This window comes from Hypanus sabinus, chromosome 17 (assembly GCF_030144855.1).
Source record: "Hypanus sabinus isolate sHypSab1 chromosome 17, sHypSab1.hap1, whole genome shotgun sequence".
In the NCBI taxonomy this organism is placed as follows: domain Eukaryota; kingdom Metazoa; phylum Chordata; class Chondrichthyes; order Myliobatiformes; family Dasyatidae; genus Hypanus; species Hypanus sabinus.
This window is the reverse complement of record NC_082722.1, coordinates 9,285,917-9,307,796: the sequence shown is the minus strand read 5'-3', so window position 1 is coordinate 9,307,796 and position 21,880 is coordinate 9,285,917. Positions and strand designations below refer to the sequence as shown.

Sequence of the window (21,880 nt, the reverse complement as noted above, 5' to 3'; positions counted from 1 at the left end):
ATTTCACTGTCAGGAACAAACCATTCTGCTGAAATGAAAGTAAGGTCTACAGATACTGGTATCATCAAAGCTGCAAGTTTAATTGTGTCTTCCCATCTTCCTGCTGCTGCTCCTTCCATTTCTTACCATGTTAGTAAAGATTTTTGTAAGTGCATTCAATATTTATGAACACCACAGTCCAATCTCCTTCCAATAGGAATTATGGACCCAATTATCTAATTATTTCTTCATCTTGTCTTTGCAATATTTATTGTTTATTTATGTATTATCAATTTTTCTTTTTGTCTTTTGTGCACCGGTTTCGTGGCCAAGTTGGCACAGTTTTTTTGTGGATTCTATCGTGGTTATTACTCTATTATGGATTTATTGAGTATGCAGCAAGAAAATGATCTCAGGGTTCTATATGGTGATATATATGTACTTTGATAATAAATTTACTTTGAACTTGGAACTTTTAATTTTACATACATTTCTTTCTCAGTTGTTTTGCAGAGAGCACAGTGGGGCAGCGATGACTCCAATTCTTTGGGTTTAGTCCTGACCGTGGGTGCTGTCTGTACAGTGTGTGCCTGCTCTCCCTGGGACTGTGCGGGTTTGCTCCTCTTGCTCTGGTTTCCAGCTGCATCACAAAGATTTCCCTCCATAGATGCTGTCTGATCTTGTGCCTTGCTCCACGTTTCCTGCACCTGCAGATCCTCTTGTATCCCAAAGACACGACTTCACAGGGTAATGGCAGCTTAAATTCACACAACATCAATTGATTTAATTTGATTGCAAACAACATAACCCATATGGTACAGCCAGTTCTTTCCTGCAGTGGCTGAATTTTCACCTTAAGCTACACACAAGTGAAAATTCCCATTCGCTAGAGGCACTCAGCAAGTCAGACAGTGTCTATGGAAATGAATAAGCAGTTGATATTTCAGGCCAAGGCCCTTCATCGGGACTCGCTGAAAGGGATACGAGAGCAGCAAAGGGTTGGTGTTTAATTATGATCCAGGATGTTTAATATGATAGTTAGTATATTCCACCAGCATTTTTAATGTTGAATTTTTTGTGTTTGATCTGTTTGCGGTTCAGTGGGCCTTTCCTGACAGTGTGGACCAGGTTTTCCAAGGAAATGTTAAAACCTGGGATTCCCAATGCAGGTGCTTAATGAAGAGTTGCACCATCAATTGGAGGGTAAAGCACCCTACCAGGAAGTCCATCTTCACTGCATGCCTGTGGTACGTGATCACATGGTCCTACCACAAATTCCTAAAATCATTCTCTTGATAATCCTCGGTTAGACGTGGGCAGTGGTCGTGTGGCAGTTTTAGAACCAGTGGGACTTCGCTCTCAAATTCAGCAGAAGTCAGTGTGCCTACTTTATAAACCTGCTCTGACTCTTTGAACAAATTTGGGTCTAGACATGTATTTGCTTCATTATTCTTGTTCACATGTAATCGACTGACCCCTGAGATCCAGCTGCAGTCTCCTTTCAGGTCCCGGCTTAGATTTCACTGTTTTTTAGGTTTGTAGGGATTGCTTTGAGGACAAAGGGGAGTCAGGCTCAGGATAGGGAATGTGAGGTCAGGCCAGAATCTCAAAGTTCAAAGTAAAACTTCTTATCAGAGCACATACATGTCACCATATACAACCCTGAGATTCTTTTTCTGCGGGCGTACATAGCAAATCTATAGAACAGTAATATATAGGGCAGATATAAATAATTAACGAGTGTGAAATAACAATATAACATCCATTGATATGCCAAGAGCGAGACCGGGAGGACTAGCGTGCTGGATTTTCGTGGCTCTGGAGGCTGGAGCCTCCACCTGATGTGTCATGGGAAAACACGGAAGATCAAAAGCAGCGAGCTGACTGTGTGCCAAGAGACCCGAGTTCTTTGGGCACAGAGCTCAGAGAAAGCAACACAACAGACTTTTAACACCATAAATTGGCGAGTTGTTTTGCTATGTCTCCCCTCTCACTCTGAAAACAGGGACACCTCTTTTTCCCTTATTAGGGAGAGGGAGAGCCTGTGGTTTTTCGAATACCGGGTGAATGAATAGTCTTTGGGGTGCTGCAAGTCTGTGTCTTTATTGATGCTTTGCTGCACGCTTGAGTGCTCGGTGGGGGGTGAGAAGCTTTTTTGCTGATGGGGTCGATGCTTTGCTGCTGCTTGTGTGTGGGAGGAGGGGGTTGGGGGTTAGGGGTTCTAACATTTAACTGTCGTTCATTCTTTGGGGCACTCCTGTTTTCGTGGATGTTTGCGAAGAAAAGAATTTCAGGATGTATATTCTATACATTTCTCTGACATTAAATGTTCCTATTGAATGTAACAATATTACGGTGTTCTTAAATAAGCGTAGTTATCCCCTTTTGTTCAAGAGCCTGAAGGTTGAGGGCTAGTAACTGTTCTTGAACCTGGTGGGGCAAATACTGGGGCTCTTGTACCTTCTACCTGAATGCAGCTGCAAGAGCATAGCCTGGGTGGTGAGGATCTTTGATGATTGTTGCTGCTTTTTTATGGCAACATTTCATGTAGATGTGCTATATAGATGGGATTTTAAAAGCTTCCTAATCCAACTTCCCACTGACTTTTGCTACCATATATACCCTTTCCTCAGCTTTTATGCAGTCCTTAACTTCCCTTGTCATCCACGGTTGCCTAGTCCTGCCATATGAGACATATCTATCCTGCACCTTGTGAACTATTCCCAGAAACTTCAGCCACCTCTGTTCTGCTGTCATCCCTGCCAATATCCTCCTCCAATCCACCTGGGCAACCCCCCCTCCCCCCATGCCTCTGTAATTCTCTTTATTCCATTGTGAAAGCAATACATGTCACTTTTGCTTCCTCCCTCACATTGCAGTCTGAATTCAATCATATTATGATCACTCTCTCCTAAGTGTTCCTTTACATTAAGCTGACTAATAAAATCTAGGTAATTACACAACACCTAATCTAAGATTACCTTTCCCCGAGTAGGCTCAAGCACAAGCTACTCTAAAAAGCCATCTTGTAGGCATACAACAAATTTGCTCTCTTGCAATCTGACACCAACCTAATCTTCCCTTAGCCAAAGAGTGGTGAATCTGTGGAATGCTCTGCCACAGACTGTGGTGAAGGCTAAAGCAGAAGCTGATAGATTCCTGATTGATCGGGGCATTAAGAAATGTGGTGTATGGGGTTGAATGGGATCTGGAATCAGCTATGATAAAATGGTGGAACAGACTCAATGGGCTGAATGGCCTAATTCTGCTCCTATGTTTTATAGCCTTATGGTTTAAGCTTGCCAAGGTTTCGAAGACATGCTGAACCTGAGGAAGTCTAGGCCTCCACTCCACATTCAAAGGCCAGCAACGTGAATGTGTGAGGAAGGACATCCACAGATTCACCACTCTTTGACTAAAAAATTCCTCCTTACCTCTGTTCTAAAATGTTGCTCTTCAATTTTGGGGCTATACGCTGTAGTTCTGGATACCTTCACCATAGGAAACATCCTCTTCGCATCCACCCTACCTACAGACATCTCACCCTGCAAAAACTCATCTCAGGGAGGTAGCACCATCAATTTGCGGGAGACTACCGGGAGAGGGCGGATGTCTGCAATGGAGTAGCTCCTTAGTAGCAAGCCAGCTAGTTTAAATAACTTTAGCTATGCTAATGAACGAATGACACCTGTTAACCTCACCTCAACAGTGATTTAACCCACCAGGGGCAATAGAGAAGTCACTGTTGCAAACAGTGCAGCGAGCAACACTGTCATTATTTTCGACCCCTATTAGGCCGGGGTACACTTTAGTGTAGTCTGGGGTGAAGTACATTTTATATTTTCTTTTTTTGGAACACTCTGCCATGGCACGCACACGATCTCTCTCCCTCTCTCTCTGAAAAAATCAATTATATAATTTGTGGGTGTCAGGGAGCTGCTATCAATATGCGGGAGACTCCTGGAACTTCCGGAAGAGGTGGGATGTCTGTATCTAGTTCTTTCAACATTCGTTAGGTTTCATTGAGATCCCCCACATTCTTCTAAACTCCAGTGAGTACAGATCCAGAGCTGCCAAATGCTCCTTATATGTTAACCCCTTCATTCCCAGAATCATTATTGTAAATCTCCTCCGGATTCTGTCAAAGTCAATACATCCTTTCTAAGATAAGGGGCCCAAAACCGTTGACAATACTCCAACAGCAGCCTGACTAGTGTCTTACAAAGCTTTAACATTATCTCCTTTTATATTCTATTCCCCTTGAAATAAATGCCAACATTGCATTTGCCTTCTTTACCATAGCCTCAGTGTGTGAATTAACCCTCTGGGAGTTTTGTACGAGGATTCCTAAGTCCCTTTACACCTCTGATGTTTGAATTTTCTCCTCACTTAGATAATATCATTCCTTTAATAGGAATGCATTATCATACATTTCTAGCACTGCATTCTATCTGCCACTTTTTTGCCCATTCTTCCAATTTGTCCAGGACCTGCTGCAATCACATTGGTTCCTCAACACTACCTACCCCTCCACCTATCTTTGTATCATCCGCAAACTTTGCCATAAAGCCATCATTTCCACTATCTATATCATGTGAAAAGTAGCGGTCCCAATACTGACCCCTGAGGGACACCACTAGTCACTGGCAGCCAACCAGAAAAGGACCCTTTATTCCCACTCACTGCCTCCTGCCTGTCAGCCATTCCTCTATCCATGCCAGTACTTTTCCTGTAACGCCATGGGCTTTTATCTTGTTAAGCAGCCTCACGTGAGGCACCTTATCAAACACCTGAAAATCCAAGTAAATGACATTCACAGCCTCTCCTTTGTCCACCAAGCTTGTTACTTCCTTGAAGAACTCTAACAGATTTGTCAGGCGTGATTTCCTTTTACGGAAACCATGCTGACTTTGACTTATTCTATCATTAGTCTCCAAGTTGGAGCTGTCTTGACTAGAAGAGTAGCGTAAATGCGTGCCCCAGATATAGAATATGGTCTCTGTGGTATGAAGCCCATTTTGTACTTAGACAGCAGGTATAAGCTAAACACTGAGGAACAATATCACTGTCATTGTGTATGATTGCTGACTACTGTTTAGGTTGCACACATCAAACATGGCTCTGGCACACATTCTTTTGCTATTAATGTTCTCTTCCCAGGACTAGGCACCACACTGTAATAATAGCCCTGTGCACATGGTCTGTTTCTCATTGCTGCATGGCACAATGGATGGAATGTGCTCAATCTCTAATTTTGTTACAGGGTGAACGTTAGCTTCACGTTGTGCACAGCAGTCACATGGTGGAGTTGTAGCTGCTCTTGATAAGATTAAACTGTACAGGACTGGTCCTCTTATTGAAACAAAGATGGAGGGGTTGGAAAGTTTGGAAAATGCATTGTCATCTGCATCAGAAAGAAATGGATGAAGCTTTAGAGCTTTGAGTAAATTGGAATTCAGTATTTTCTGTTTTAATTACAGCCTTTGTTTGCTGAAGTACTCAAGCAATCTGACAAACTCTTCCATATCACTAAATGACAACTGGAAGGTCGGAAGACTGCAGTTTGACGACCACTCACAAAGCTGTAAAAGGTTCTTCTGGCATGCGATCAAGGTTAGCTTTATATTCTAATTTTATTTTACATCCGTGTTCCTTGTTCTTTTTTCCATTCACTTCTCCAGAGCTAAAAATAGACCAGTGGGTTGATCTTGTCTACCTTGAATGTGGGGACTTGCAACAATTTGAAGAATCCCTCCCTGCAAAGAGAAGGAACAATATCTTGTTAATTTATCATGTGTTACTGAATTATTTCATTGCGAAAGAAAAAAGATTGAAACTAAAATTACTTGAGAATTAAAGCAAAATGACTGCCCTTCCTGGAATAGTGAAGGAAATGGCTCTGAAGTTTTGATTAATGTTTAACAAAATTTCATTCATTCACAACAAACGTAACTGCCAGTCTGAATATATATCGATCACCATCCACATTATCAAAGTGGGTACAAGTGACTCATTGACAAGAAATCATTGCATGTGTGAAAGGGCTTGATGAGTATAAAGCTGCTGAAGATAGTGTTCCACGTGCATGGTGTGCTATGTGCCATTTGTTTGGAATTGGAAATCATGGGCCTCTTCTGAGTGATGACACATGTATCGGAAAGGTCATTTGCGTGACTTTGTGTGCATGATGTGAACTATTAAGTGCCAACGTCCAACAGGTGAATTGATGGGACCACTATGTGGCAGGTTTGCCTGGGAATGAAATTGGTGTGTGTGTGTGAGAGAGAGAGAGTGTGTGTGTGAGAGAGAGAGAGAGAGAGAGAGAGAGATCAAACACCTTGGAATCTATTGAGTGGCACATAAATAAAATTGCAAGCATTTGAGTTTCTTATCCAGTAACTTATGACTATGACCAAACTTTCAGCAGCCTCTTCCCGTCTCCTCTTTCTTTCTTCATGGCTACTTCTGGAGTACTTCAGAGTGCTTTTACAGTTTGAAGTCTTGTTGAAAGAACTGCAATCTCGTTTGAAGTTACAAGCCTTTGGTGGATGATGGTGGCGTGGTAGAATGGTAAAGCAGCAACCAATCACAGCCTTCCATCACAGATCACATAAACCCCCCCCCCCCCCCCCAGCCCCTGTGATGACCTGGCTCCTCAACCCTCCTCAGGGTTCATCAAGACACTGACCTCTGGCACATCCCATGTCTTGAACTCAGACCAGTGACTAACTTGCCCTTGGCATGCTCCATCATGACTGAAAGCCCTTGCAGTGTGCAAATATGTAACATATAATGCCATTTCTTCTGGCCCTACACAGCTCCTCATTCCATGACTTTGCAGCGTAGAGCCAATGCCTTAGTCAAGAAGCCAAAGAATTCACAGGCCTTTACATCTTGGTATTTTCTCTGAATGTTACTTGTGCTGTCAATGAACATAAAGTCGTGCATTCAGTTTATTTTCCTCAAGTTAAGCACACTTTGTTCAGTGACTGGTGGAATAAATTCTGTGTAATGGGGTTTGAGAGGCTGTGGTCACCCCAATAAGCAATGCCAACTCCAATGTGCTCCTGCTTTATACAATCTATGGTGTAAGGAAATGAAGTCAAAATCAAAGTAAATTTATTATCAAAGTGTCACCATGTACTACCTTAAGATTCATTTTCTTGTGGGCATTTGCAGGAAAATAAAGAAATACAATAGAATTTATGAGAAACTAAATAAACAGAGTGACAAAAAACCCAATGTGCAAAAGAACACAGACTGCAAATAAAAAATAAATAATTCTGAGAACATGAGTTGTGGAGTCCTTGAAAGCGAGTCTGTAGGGTATTGAATCAATTCAGAGTTCAGGTGAGTGAAGTTATCCAGCAGTCTGATGGTTGAAGGGTAATGAATCTTTCTGGACCTGGTGATGTGGGAACTAAGGCTCCCGTACCTCCTGTCCGATGGTAGTACAGGAGAGAACATGGTCTGGACGGTGGGGTCCTCGATGATGGATGCTGCTTTCTTGTGGCAGCTCTCCTTGTAAATGTGCTCAGTGGTGGGGAGGGCTTTTCCTGTGATGGACTGAGCTGTATCCACCGCTTGCTGTCGGTTTTTCCATTTTAGGGCATTGGTGTTACTAAACCAGAAGAGGAGGCAATCAGTTAGCATACCCTCCACTGTGTATTTATAGAGTCAATGTTTCAGGTGACACACCAAAACTTCAAAGGAGGTAGAGATGCCGTCATGCCCTCTTTGTGATGGTACTTACTTGCTGGTCCCAAGACAGTCCTCTCACATACAAAGTCATTTAAATTCACTGACCCTCTCCACCTCTGCTTTTCTAATAAGGACTGGCTCATGGACCTCCAGGTTCTTCCTCCTGTAGTCAATAATCAGCAACTTAGTTTTGCTGAAGGGATTTATCCCTCTGTCTGACAGCTTGTGTAAGATGGTGGCTATTCTTCATATGCTAGTACAGGTGGCCCCCGTTTTGCATACGTTCGCTTTATGACACCTTGCTGTTATGAAAGACCTACATTAGTTACCTGTTTTCGCTAACAGAAGGTGTTTTCACTGTTAAGAGAAAAGGCAGCGTACCCCGAGCAGCCGAGCTCCTCCCCCGGAACTGCATTCTAGCCGGCTTTGCTTAAACATGTGCCTGTGAGCATCTGTGCTTTATTTTGTGCAAGATGAATTCTAAAGTATCGGAATAGCATAAAAGAGCTCGTAAGGGTGTTACACTTTGCATAAAACTAGACATAATTCAGCGTTTCAATCGTGGTGAATGAAGTAAGGACATTGTCCGTGCGTTGAACTTGCCTGCATCCACCATTCACACTATTTATACGCAGAGAGAAAGAATCGTGAAAGCTGCCGATGTTACTGTTGGTTCTGCTCATAGCAAAGTGGTCTCTCTCTTAGACCATTATTGGTCTCATCCAATAGTGGATAAAATGGAAAGTCTATTGCTTGAGTGGATTGATGACTGTACAAAGCATGGTGTTCTGTTAAGTTATCTCATACTTAAGGAGAAAATAGTTTTTTTAATAAGCTGAAACAGAAAGCACTGGACGATGGTAATGAAAGTGTTGTGAAAGTGGAATTTAAAGGCAGTCATGGGTGGTTTGATCGGTTTCTGAGGCGAGGGCAGCTTCACAGCTTAAAGATTACTGGAGAGAGTGCTTCGGGTGATACTGAAGATGCCAAGAAGTTCCCAGCAGAACTGAAGAAAATAGTTACTCGTGTTCTCGTGGTTATTCGTATAAGCAACTGTGATTTATTGGAAAAAATTGCGGAGCACCCCAGCCTCCGACAACTCAGCCTAATACACCATCATCAGTGTGCTCACTGTCTTCCTGATTCCGGTGAGTGAAACTATGCTGCACATGCATTATTTCTACTTTATATAGGCTGTGTATTTTTATGTGTTATTTGGTATGATTTGGCAGCTTCATAGCTTAAAGGTTACTGGAGAGACTGCTTCCATTATGTAGTGAGTTTATACGTAGTGAGACTTTCGCTACGGTGGACAGTTCTGCAATGATTGCAGAAAAGCATTTCTACTTTATATATGTATTTACCATGCCATTTCGGCTTTTACCACATGTTACTGTTATTTTAGGTTTTATGTGTTATTTGGCATGATTTGGTAGGTTATTTTTTGGGTCTGGGAACGCTCACAAATTTTTCCCATATTAGTAAATAGTAATTGCTTATTCACTTTACAACATTCCGGCTTACGAACCGTTTCATAGGATGCTCTACCTTCGGATAGCAGGGGAAACCTGTATTTACATTGCTCTTTATCTGTGTCAACCTTGTTAGGGAGGAAAAGAAAATCATTGCCATACATAACCACACTGCTAACGCACAAGTTCTGACCCGGCAATACATGATGATGCATACAGATGACAACAACACCTTCCCTTGAGAGCAAAAATGCGCAGAGCAAGCTGTGTTAAAATAAGGAGAGAAGGGTTTTGCCAACTGGTATTAGTAGCTGCCAATAATAAAATCAGCAGAGGTTTTGTAATATATTCAAGATAGCATGTGGTTTATTGTAAAGCAATTGTAATTCCCAGCTGTGTCTGCAAGGACATCCTGGGGGTTTTATCCTTGTACGAATTACACCGGCAGCTTCAGTGTGGTGTTTTATTGCTGTCCTCTTGACATCAGCTGTGACCTTGAACTTGGCACAGTGGATGTGTATCTGTAGGTGTACAGTTGTTTCATAAAAGCTCATATTTATTACAAGATTAATCCAGATTCACATTTATTTATCACATACAAATCAAAACATATAGTGAGATATATCATTTTTGAAAATAACAGAAGAAAACAAAACAAAACACAGCAAGTCCCTTTCCTCCTTCCCATTCACACAGACCATCCTCCAACTCCAGGGCAGGCTCCCAGTCTCCAGGCTTTGACACCCGGTTCCCAATCAACCTTGGGCTCAACCCTCTGACGAGCTGATAATGGAACACAAAGCTCCAAACACGAGGTGCACTGACTGTCGGGCCTCCTCATATCTCCAGCTTACCTGGACTCATCTGAACCTGAGAGTGTCCCACAGTCATGGATGTCCTTTGTTACCTGTCCATGTTGCTGGCATATGAGCATGGAGCGGAGCAATCATGTCCATGTCACTGGCTGTCGAGTACTAAGTGAGGGCCTGACATTTTACTACTCCACATCCCGATACATAAACCTGACTTGACCCCTAACTTTCCTCTCTGTCTCTCTCCAAAACTATCACAATGAGCTTTAAAAACAACTAAGTCTGATGCGTGATCCTGACAGAGACCTCAGCTTGATACCAACTTAAACGCTATCTGAACCATCTTAATTCAGCATATAGCACTCACAGTGATCATCACATCCTGCGTAATCTGAATACTTTCTGTCAAAATGGAAAAGACTGCAGATGTTGGAAATCTGAAATAAAAGCAGAAGATGCTGGAAACATTTGCAGAGAGAAAAACAGAAATTAACACTGACCTTCCAATAGTTCAATTTAATATCAGAGAGTGTATACAAAATTCAACCTGAAATTCTTGTTCATCACAGACATCCATAAAAACAGAAGAGTATCCCAAAGAATGAGTGGAAATACAAATATTTGAACCCCAAAGCCCCTCCATTCCCTCCTCACCCACAAGTATCAGCACAGCAGTAGCCCTCCCCCACCCCACTTACTTCAGCAAAAAGCATCTGCACCCTCCACCCACCAAGCAAGCAAGACCCCAAGAAAGACCATGATCTGCAGTACAACAAGAACTAACTGTTCACCTGACAATTCAACACACCACAGGCTCTCTCTCTCTCTCTCTCTCTCTCTCTCTCTCTTTTAAAGGGATAGAGAGATGTCACACAGCAAGGGGAGAGACTACTACAAGACAAAAAAAAACCCACTTTATTTTACAGTGTTAAAGTCTGTTATATTACATTCCCTCTCCCCCCCCCCCTTCCCCCATAGTTCTCCAACTCAAGACTCGGTAGCAAACTCTCCCCCACCAACGAGAGAAAGACAGAGTGGTTCACTGGGTACAGAGACCTCCAACAGCTGATCTGCTGTTCCCAATATTCCTTTTACTCCTGCAACGTTTCAGATGGTGGCACTGGCTTAGGTTGATTGCGGACCAAAGGGCCTTTACTGTGCTGTAGTGTTCTATATACTGTAATGTAAATGCATATACTTGATAAAAATCAAATTGGCAGGAATTAGTTATGTTTCATTTACAGATTGTTCTGCAGGCATTCTGCTTTATATGCTCCTTCTTTAGTCCTGCAATGTTTTACCTTGTAGTGTCTCTCTGAAGGGCTTTGGGTCATGTCACTTTATTATGAATGCTTCCAATGAACCAGGTTGAACCCAGACCCTGAAGACTGTACAGAGAATACAGATTCTCCCCACAAGTACCTGAATTTCCAGTGGGTGCTCTGGGGGTTTCTTACCAGATCCAAAGATGTGGGTGTTTAAAGGGTGAAAGGTCACAGGTGTTGTGTAGGTGATTGATGTGAATGTGGGGGAAATAGATACAGAGAAAATTACTAATGGCATGGGAGTGGCCTGGACTCGATGTCCTTCTATGTTGTAAGGACAATTATCGCTAAGTTTTGCTTTCTCATCTCTTTGACTGTTCCTAACTGCTAACAAAGGTTTTCAGCATTGCTGTGGACTAATGGTAGTGGTGAAGGCGAGGAAAGGGATGTAATCTGAAATTGTAGGAGACCATTTAACTTCCTTCAGCTACCGTTCATGCCATAAGCTGTATTTATTTATTTAGAGATAAAGTGGGGAACAGGCCCTTGTGGCCTAATGAGCCTCAACACTCAGCAGCCCACCTACTCAACCTAGCCTAATCAAAGGACAATTAAAAATGACCATTTAACCTACTAACCGGTACATCTTTGCACTGTGGAAGGAAACCGGAACATCCAGAGGAAGCTGATGGGGAGAATGTACAAACTGCTTACAGGCGGCACAAGAATTGAACTCCGAGCTCTGGAACACGCCAAGCTGTAACAGTGTTGTGCTCACAGCTATGCTTCCATGCTGTTGTCCTTTGTTATCCTTTTAGCTTAACACTCCATAATCTTTGTTTAATGCTTTCTTCTCCACGCCCTTCTCAGTGTGGTACTTGGAGTAGATAAGGACTGATTCAATTTAGTGCATAATGCAACTTCTTCCCTTCCCACCAATACAGTAATATAATGACTCCTGTCCTACTGTGTTACCCTCACATCATTCATCTGAAGGCATCTCTTTTAAAGACCCAGGTTAAACCTGACCTCTAGGGTTCTGCTGCTTGGAGAGTGCATGTTTTCCCTGTGATATGTGAGTTTTCCTCCCAAACTCCAAGGATGTGCAGGAGAGTAAATTAATTGACCATTGTAAAATGCTCATAGTGTGTAGATGTGTGCTAGTATATTGGAAGAATTGATGATAATATGGTTAATATTATGGGTGCAGGATATAGGTTCTGGCAGCTTGTCACTTTTACTTTTTTTTTCAATATCTTGTTGCCCATGATAGGATTGTCATAAGTTCTTCCATGTTCTTTCCTTTCAACAATAATGCCATCTTTTTTATCCTTAGTATGTTTATAGAGTACTCCACTAAGAAGACAGATGCAAAGTATTGTTTTGAATTATATGCCATTTTTTGCGATTATTTTTGCCCAGTTTCATACTGCAGGAGTCCTATACTTACTTACCTTCCTTGTTCTTCATAAATCCACAGCGGCTTGTTCAGTTTGTTCAGATGTTACTTGCCAGTTTAGTTTCATAATTGCTTTTCATACCCCACTCCACCCAGCATCAATTAATCTCCTGCTGCCTGCTCCTGAAGAATTCCTAGTGCTCTGTTTAAGTCTCGCCACATTGTACAGTCTAGTTTTTGATTAAATATTGGTAAGACTGAACCCACATCCACCACTTCTGCTAGCTGTTCATACCACACTTGCACCACCTACTAAGTTAAGAAGATCCCCCCCTCGTATTACCCTTAAATATTTCACATTTCACCCTTAACCTATAATCTCTCATTCTTATCTCACCCAACTTCAATGTAAATAGCCTAATTGCATTTATACTATCTATGCTCCTCATAATTTTGTATACCTCTAACGTATCTCCCTTAATTATCCTATGCTCCAGAGAATAACCTTTTCAACCTCCCACAAACGCCTCCCACAGTGTGACACTCCCTCAATATAACTTCTCCCACAATGTGGTACTCTCTCAGAACTACCCCTCCCGGTGTGATTCTCCCTCAGTATTACCCCTCCCAGTGTGATGTTACCTCAGTATTACCCCTCCCTTTAGGTTGCTCCCTCAGTACTATCCTTGTCAGTGTAATGCTCTCTCAGAACTATGCCTCCAGGTGTGATGCTGCCTCAGTACTACCCCTCCTGGTGCGGTTCCCTCAGTACTGCTCCCTCAGTACTACCCCTCTCAGTATTATGTGCCCTCGGTACTACTCCTCCTGGTGTGATGCTCCTTCAGAACTACCACTCCCATTGTGATGCTCCCTCAGTACTACCCCTTCAGGTGTGATGCTCCTTCAGAACTACCCCTCCCGCTGTGGTCCCCTCAGTACTACCCCATAATGCTTCTTCAGTGCTACCCCTCCAAGAGTGATGTTCCCTCAGAACTACCTGTCCTGATGTGATGTTACCTCAGAACTACCCCTCCCAGTGTGATGCTCCCTCAGTATTAACCATCCCAGTGTGATGCTCCCTCAGTACTAATCCTCACAGTGTGATGCTCCCTCAGTAATAACCCTCCCAGTGTGATGCTCCCTCAGTAATAACCCTCCCAGTGTGATGCTCCCTCAGTACTAACTCTCCCAGTGTGATGCTCCCTCAGTAATAACCCTCCTAGTGTGATGCTCCCTCAGTACTAACCATCCCAGTGTGATGCTCCCTCAGTACTAACTCTCACAGTGTGATGCTCCCTCAGTACTAACTCATGATGCTCCCTCAGTACTATCCCTCACAGTGTGATGCTCCCTCAGTACTATCCCTCCCAGTGTGATGTTCCCTTAGTACTAACCCGTCCAGTGTGATGTTCCCTTAGTACTAACCCGTCCAGCGTGATTTTCCCTTAGTACTAACCCGTCCAGTGTGATTTTTCCTCAGTATTAACCCTCCTAGCCTGATTCTCCCTCTGTATAAACCCTCCCAGTGTGATGCTCCCTCAGTACTAACCCTCCCAGTATGATGTTCCTTCAGTACTAACCTTCCCAGGGTGATGTTCCCTTAGTACTAACCCGTCCAGCGTGATTCTTCCTCAGTATTAACCCTCCCAGCCTGATTCTCCCTCTGTATTAACCCTCCCAGTGTGATGCTCCCTCAGTGCTACCCCTCAAGGTGAGATGCTCCCTCAGTACTAACCCTCCCAGTATGACGTTCCTTCAGTACTAACCCTCCCAGTGTGATGTTCCCTTAGTACTAACCCGTCCAGCGTGATGTTCCCTGAATACTAACCCATCCAGCATGATTCTTCCTCAGTATTAACCCTCCCAGCCTGATTCTCCCTCTGTATTAACCCTCCCAGTGTGATGCTCCCTCAGTACTAACCCTCCCAGTGTGATGCTCCCTCATTGCTACCCCTCAAGGTGTGATGCTCCCTCAGTACTAACCCTCCCAGTATGATGTTCCTTCAGTGCTAACCCTCCCAGGGTGATGGTCCCTCAGTGCTAACCCTCCCAGGGTGATGCTCCCTCAGTACTACCCCTCCAGGTATGATGGTCGCTCAGTATTAACCCTCGCAGTGTGAAGTTCCCTCAGTAGTGACCATCCCAGTGTGTTGCTCCCTCAGTGCTACCCTTCCCACAGTTTAATTCTTCATCAGTACTACTCCTCCCCCCACAGTGTGATGCTCCCTCAGTACTATCTGAAACCCCTTTTGACTGGGCATCTCTAGAGATGCATTTTGTTAGCTCCTCGCTAACAGGCACCGGACTCAGAAATGAGAAATCTCCCTTTTTCACACTCCATAAGTCTCGGGTTGATATGACTTCATCCCACAAAAGCTGAAAAGTTTGGTGTCTTGACCACACCCCCGATCTGTGTGTGAATACTGTGTAAAGACTGCCCCCGTGTAATCATCTTTCAGCAAGAAATAACAGATTGTACACCACATACAATTATAAAGCAAGTATATTTACAAATGTCAGCTTTATCAAAGTTTGTAGGGAAAGAAAAACAAATAAAAAGGGCCCTTTACAGTTAACCCAGTTGAAACATGCACATAAGCTGGAGCTCATCTTGAAGTTGTCGTTAACTCATGCGCTGGACCCACAGTTTGCATGAAATCACACACCCCTTCTGACTGTCGCTCAAAATTCATCTGGGACAAACGATCTCCCCCACGGGAGTATTGGTCCTTCCTCTTTGAAGCTATTCATCTACACAAAGCACCTTGTGCAACAGGGAGCATCCTCAGCCACCTTCCCTCCTGTCCTCTCCCAGCTCACGCCAAAAAGACCCCGACCCACACCAGCATTCATCACAAGAATACCTCTGCCCAGCGTTCTCTAGAACCTTCTCCCAATTCCACCATCCTGATTCGCTGACACAACATTCCTAAGTTGAATGACATTGCCCCTTATGAGACCATAAGACATAAGAGTGGAATTAGGCCATTCAGCCCATTGAGTCTGTTCTGTCATTCCATCATGGTTGATCCCAGATCCCACTTAACCCCAAAAAACCTGCCTTCTTGCCATATCCTTTGATGCGCTGACCAATCAGAAAACTTATTAACTTCCCCTTTAAATATACCCATGGACTTGGCTTCCACCACAGTCTGTGGCAGATCATTCCACAGATTGACTACTCTCTGGCTAAATTCCTCCTTATTTCTGTTCTAAAGGTCACTCCTCAATTCTGAGTTTGTGCTCTCTCATTCTGGATATCCCCCATCATAGGAAGCATCCTCTTCCCACCCACCTTATTTAGTCTTTTAAATGTTTGGAAGGTTTCATAGAAGCAAAGAAAACCTATGGCACAATACAGGGCCTTTGGCCCACAAAGTTTTGCCAAACATATCCCTACCTTAGAAATTACTAGACTTCCCCATAGCCCTCTGTTTTTCTAAGCTCCATCTACCTATCTAAAAGCCTCTTAAAAGACTCTATTGTATCCGCCTCCACCACCGTTGCCAGCAGCCCATTCCACACACTCACCACTCTCTGTGTAAAAAATTTACCCTTGACGTCTCCTCTGTACCTACTCCCCAGCACCTTAAACCTGTGTACTCTTGTGGCAACCATTTCAGCCCTGGGATAAAGCCTCTGACTATCCACACGATCCTCCGTTTCAAAGAGATCCCCCCACATTCTTATAAATTCCAGTGAGTTCAGGCCCAAAACATGCCAAACTCTCCTTATATGTTAACCCCTTCTTTCTCAAAATCATCCTCATGAACCTCCTCTCGACTCTCCAATGACATCAGTCTTTCTGAGATATGGAGCCCAAAGCTGTTGACAATGCTCCAAGTGAGGCCTGACGAGTGTCTTATAAAGCCTCAGCATCATCTCCTTGCTTCTATATTCTATTCCCCTTGAAATAAATGCCAACATTGCATTTACTTTCCAGAATGCAGTATATTTCATCTGTCACTTTTCCTCCATTCTTCCAATTTGTGTAAGCCTTGCTGCAATTGCATTGCTTTCTCAGCACTACCTACTCTTCCACCTATGTTTGAATTATCTGCAAACTTTGCCACAAAACTATCAATTGTGGTATCCAATTCATTTACAAACAATGTGAAAAGTAGCGGTCTCAATACTGACCCCTGAGGATACCACTAGTCATTGACAACCAATCAGAAAATGCCCCTTTTATTCCCACTCGCTGCCTCCTGCCTGTCAGCCAGTATCTTTCCTGTAACACCATAGGATTTTATCTTGTTGTCAGCCTCATGTGTGGCACCTTATGAAACGGCTTCTGAAAATCCAAGTAACTGACATCCACTGCCTCTCCTGTGTCCACCATGCTTGTTACTTCCCTGAAGAACTCTAACATATTTGTCAGGCATGATTTCCCTTCACAGAAACCATGCTGACTTTGACTTACTCTGTCATTAGTCTCCAAGTACCCACAAACGTCATCCTTAATAATACGTTCCAACACTTTCCCAACTGAGGTTTCCTAACTGAGGTTAGGCTAACTGGTCTATAATTTCCTTTTTTTTTTGCCTTCCTTCTGAAAGACTGGACTGACATTTGCAATTTTCCAGTCTTCTGGGACCATGCATCCATTATTGTCATTACAGAACTACTAAAATGAAATACCTAAAGCATAGCAGTAAAAAATCTTAACCAGGACGTTACATTCTCCCCCCCATCAAAAATAGTCATGTCCTCATGACTTTGGAACTTATCAAGGCATAATTAATAACAGTTTTGCAAAGGAATTCTGTGATGCAGGGCCTCTGAATCATTAGAGAGATAGATATATCATTGTTTCTCTGATGCATGATAGGCCAGCTTATCTGGAGGTTTCCTGACTCTTTGAAACCTCCTTATCCCACCTTCAGCTCCTCCAGTTTCAACCACTGCTTGTGACCATTCCTGTCTGCCAGAGGGTGTCTCCCCCGACTATCACAGCTGTCCAGCAGCTGTGGCCAAACATCTTCAACCTCCGCTGATGCTAACTGGGACTAGGCAGAAAAATGGTTCGGCACAGCCAGGAAGGTCCAAAAGGCCTGTTTCTGTGCTGTAATATTCTATGGTTCTATGGAAAATGGCCTTTTCTGCCCAAATGGTCCATGCTCACCCATAGTAGTCCCATATCCCTCTAACCATTTCCTTTGCATGAACCTGTCCAAGAGTTTTAAGAGTTTTGTTATTGTCCTTGGCAGCTCATTTCATAAAACACTCTCTGCTTGAAGTAGCTGCATTTTAGATACCTGTTCAATCTTTCTGATCTCATCTTAAACCTAAACACTCTAGTTTGTGATTCGTTGTCCCTAGGAAAAAGACTGCACACATTTTCTCTGTCTAAGTTCCTCATTGTTTTCTACACTTCAGTAAGACCACCCTTCAGTATCCCACACTCTATAAGATCTTCCTTCAGTCTCCTACTCTCTATAAGATTACCCTTCAGTCTTCTACACTCTATAAGATCACCCTTCAGCCTCCTACTCTCTGTAAGATCATCCTTCAGTCTCCCACACTCTATAAGATCATCCTTCAGTCACCTACTCTCTATAAGATCACCCTTCAGCCTCCTACTCTCTGTAAGATCATCCTTCAGTCTGCCACACACTATAAGATCATCCTTCAGTCTCCTACTCTCTGTAAGATCATCCTTCAGTCTCCTACTCTCTATAAGACCATCCTTCAGTCTCCCACACTCTATAAGATCACCCTTCAATCCCCTACTCTCGATAAGATCACCCTTCAGTCTCCTACTGTCTATAAGTTCACCCTTCAGTCTCCTACACTCTGTAAGATCAACCTTCAGCCTCCTACTCTCTATAAGATCACCCTTCAGCCTCCTACTGTCTATAAGTTCACCCTTCAGTCTCCTACACTCTGTAAGATCAACCTTCAGCCTCCTACTCTCTATAAGATCACCCTTCAGCCTCCTACTCTCAGTAAGATCAACCTTCAGCCTCCTACTCTCTTTAAGATCACCCTTCAGCCTCCTACTCTCTATAAGATCACCCTTCAGCCTCCTACACCCTGTAAGATCCACCTTCAGACTCCTACTCTCTATAAGATCAACCTTCAGGCTCCCAAACTCCATAAGACCACCCTTCAGCCTCCTACTCTCTGTAAGATCAACCTTCAGTCTCCTACTCTCTATAAGATCACCCTTCAGCCTCCTACTCTCTGTAAGATCAACCTTCAGCCTCCTACTCTCTTTAAGATCACCCTTCAGCCTCCTACTCTCTATAAGATCACCCTTCAGCCTCCTACACCCTGTAAGATCCACCTTCAGACTCCTACTCTCTATAAGATCAACCTTCAGGCTCCCAAACTCCATAAGACCACCCTTCAGCCTCCTACTCTCTGTAAGATCAACCTTCAGTCTCCTACTCTCAATAAGATCACCCTTCAGACTCCTAATCTCTATAAGATCATCATTCAGCCTCCTACTCTCTATAAGATCACCCTTCATGCTCCCAAACTCTATAAGACCAACCTTCAGTCTCCTACATTTTATAAGATCACCCTTCAGTCTCCTGCTCTCTATAAGATAATCCTTCAGTCTCCTACTCTCTGTAAGAACACCCTTCAGACTCCTACACTCTATAAGATCACCCTTCAGTCTCCTGCTCTCTATAAGATCACCCTTCAGTCTCCTACTCCCTATAAGACCATCCTTCAGTCTCCAACTCTCTATAAGATCACCCTTCAGACTCCTAATCTCTATAAGATCATCATTCAGCCTCCTACTCTCTATAAGATCACCCTTCAGCCTCCTACTCTCTATAAGATCACCCTTCATGCTCCCAAAACTCTATAAGACCAACCTTCAGTCTCCTACACATTATAAGATCACCCTTCAGTCTCCTGCTCTCTATAAGATCATCCTTCAGTCTACTACTCTCTATACAATCACCCTTCAGTCTCCTAATCTCTGTAAGATCAACCTTCAGCCTCCTACTCTCTATAAGATCACCCTTCAGCCTCCTACTCTCTATAAGATCACCCTTCAGCCTCCTACTCTCTATAAGATCACACTTCAGACTCCTAACCTCTGTAAGATCACCCTTCAATCTCCTACTCTCGATAAGATCACAGTTCAGTCTCCTACTGTCTATAAGTTCACCCTTCAGTCTCCTACACTCTGTAAGATCAACCTTCAGCCTCCTACACTCTATAAGATCACCCTTCAGTCTCCTGCTCTCTATAAGATCACCCTTCAGTCTCCTACTCCCTATAAGACCATCCTTCAGTCTCCAACTCTCTATAAGATCACCCTTCAGACTCCTAATCTCTATAAGATCATCATTCAGCCTCCTACTCTCTATAAGATCACCCTTCAGCCTCCTACTCTCTATAAGATCACCCTTCATGCTCCCAAACTCTATAAGACCAACCTTCAGTCTCCTACACATTATAAGATCACCCTTCAGTCTCCTGCTCTCTATAAGATCATCCTTCAGTCTACTACTCTCTTTACAATCACCCTTCAGTCTCCTAATCTCTATAAGATCAACCTTCAGCCTCCTACTCTCTATAAGATCACCCTTCAGCCTCCTACTCTCTATAAGATCACCCTTCAGCCTCCTACTCTCTATAAGATCACATTTCAGACTCTATAAGATCACCCTTCAGGCTCCCAAACACTATAAGACCACCCTTCAGTCTCCCACACTCTATAAGATCATCCTTCAGTCTGCTACGCTCTATAAGATCACCCTTCAGTCTCCTACTCTCTATAAGACCACCCTTCAGTCTTCTACACTCTATAAGATCATCCTTCCGTCTGCCACACTCTGGAAGATCACCCTTCAGATGCCTACACTCTGTAAGATCACCCTTTAGCCTTCTACTCTCTATAAGATCACACTTCAGACTCCTAACCTCTGTAAGATCACCCTTCAATCTCCTACTCTCGATAAGATCACCCTTCAGTCTCCTACTGTCTATAAGTTCACCCTTCAGTCTCCTACACTCTGTAAGATCAACCTTCAGCCTCCTACTCTCTATAAGATCACCCTTCAGCCTCCTACTGTCTATAAGTTCACCCTTCAGTCTCCTACACTCTGTAAGATCAACCTTCAGCCTCCTACTCTCTATAAGATCACCCTTCAGCCTCCTACTCTCTGTAAGATCAGCCTTCAGCCTCCTACTCTCTTTAAGATCACCCTTCAGCCTCCTACTCTCTATAAGATCACCCTTCAGCCTCCTACACCCTGTAAGATCCACCTTCAGCCTCCTACTCTCTATAAGATCACCTTTCAGACTCCTACTCTCTATAAGATCAACCTTCAGGCTCCCAAACTCCATAAGACCACCCTTCAGCCTCCTACTCTCTGTAAGATCAACCTTCAGTCTCCTACTCTCAATAAGATCACCCTTCAGACTCCTAATCTCTATAAGATCATCATTCAGCCTCCTACTCTCTATAAGATCACCCTTCATGCTCCCAAACTCTATAAGACCAACCTTCAGTCTCCTACATTTTATAAGATCACCCTTCAGTCTCCTGCTCTCTATAAGATAATCCTTCAGTCTCCTACTCTCTGTAAGAACACCCTTCAGACTCCTACACTCTATAAGATCACCCTTCAGTCTCCTGCTCTCTATAAGATCACCCTTCAGTCTCCTACTCCCTATAAGACCATCCTTCAGTCTCCAACTCTCTATAAGATCACCCTTCAGACTCCTAATCTCTATAAGATCATCATTCAGCCTCCTACTCTCTATAAGATCACCCTTCAGCCTCCTACTCTCTATAAGATCACCCTTCATGCTCCCAAACTCTATAAGACCAACCTTCAGTCTCCTACACATTATAAGATCACCCTTCAGTCTCCTGCTCTCTATAAGATCATCCTTCAGTCTACTAATCTCTATACAATCACCCTTCAGTCTCCTAATCTCTGTAAGATCAACCTTCAGCCTCCTACTCTCTATAAGATCACCCTTCAGCCTCCTACTCTCTATAAGATCACCCTTCAGCCTCCTACTCTCTATAAGATCACATTTCAGACTCTATAAGATCACCCTTCAGGCTCCCAAACTCTATAAGACCACCCTTCAGTCTCCCACACTCTATAAGATCATCCTTCAGTCTCCTACGCTCTATAAGATCACCCTTCAGTCTCCTACTCTCTATAAGACCACCCTTCAGTCTTCTACACTCTATAAGATCATCCTTCCGTCTGCCACACTCTGGAAGATCACCCTTCAGATGCCTACACTCTGTAAGATCACCCTTTAGCC

The 21,880-nt window shown here is 43.4% G+C and overlaps 1 protein-coding gene across 2 annotated transcripts in view; it reads left to right on the top strand.

The window, feature by feature from the left end:
- The first annotated feature begins 5,477 nt into the window (after window positions 1–5,477).
- Window positions 5,478–21,880, top strand: part of LOC132406679 (RNA-binding Raly-like protein) — a 1,147,695-nt gene continuing 1,131,292 nt past the window's right edge. Inside the window, exon 1 of one of the 2 annotated variants that reach the window (XM_059992524.1) lies at window positions 5,478–5,592. The gene's annotated coding sequence lies outside the window, so the exon portion shown is untranslated. The remainder of the gene's footprint in view (window positions 5,593–21,880) is intronic. The other variant, XM_059992523.1, reaches the window with a different exon arrangement.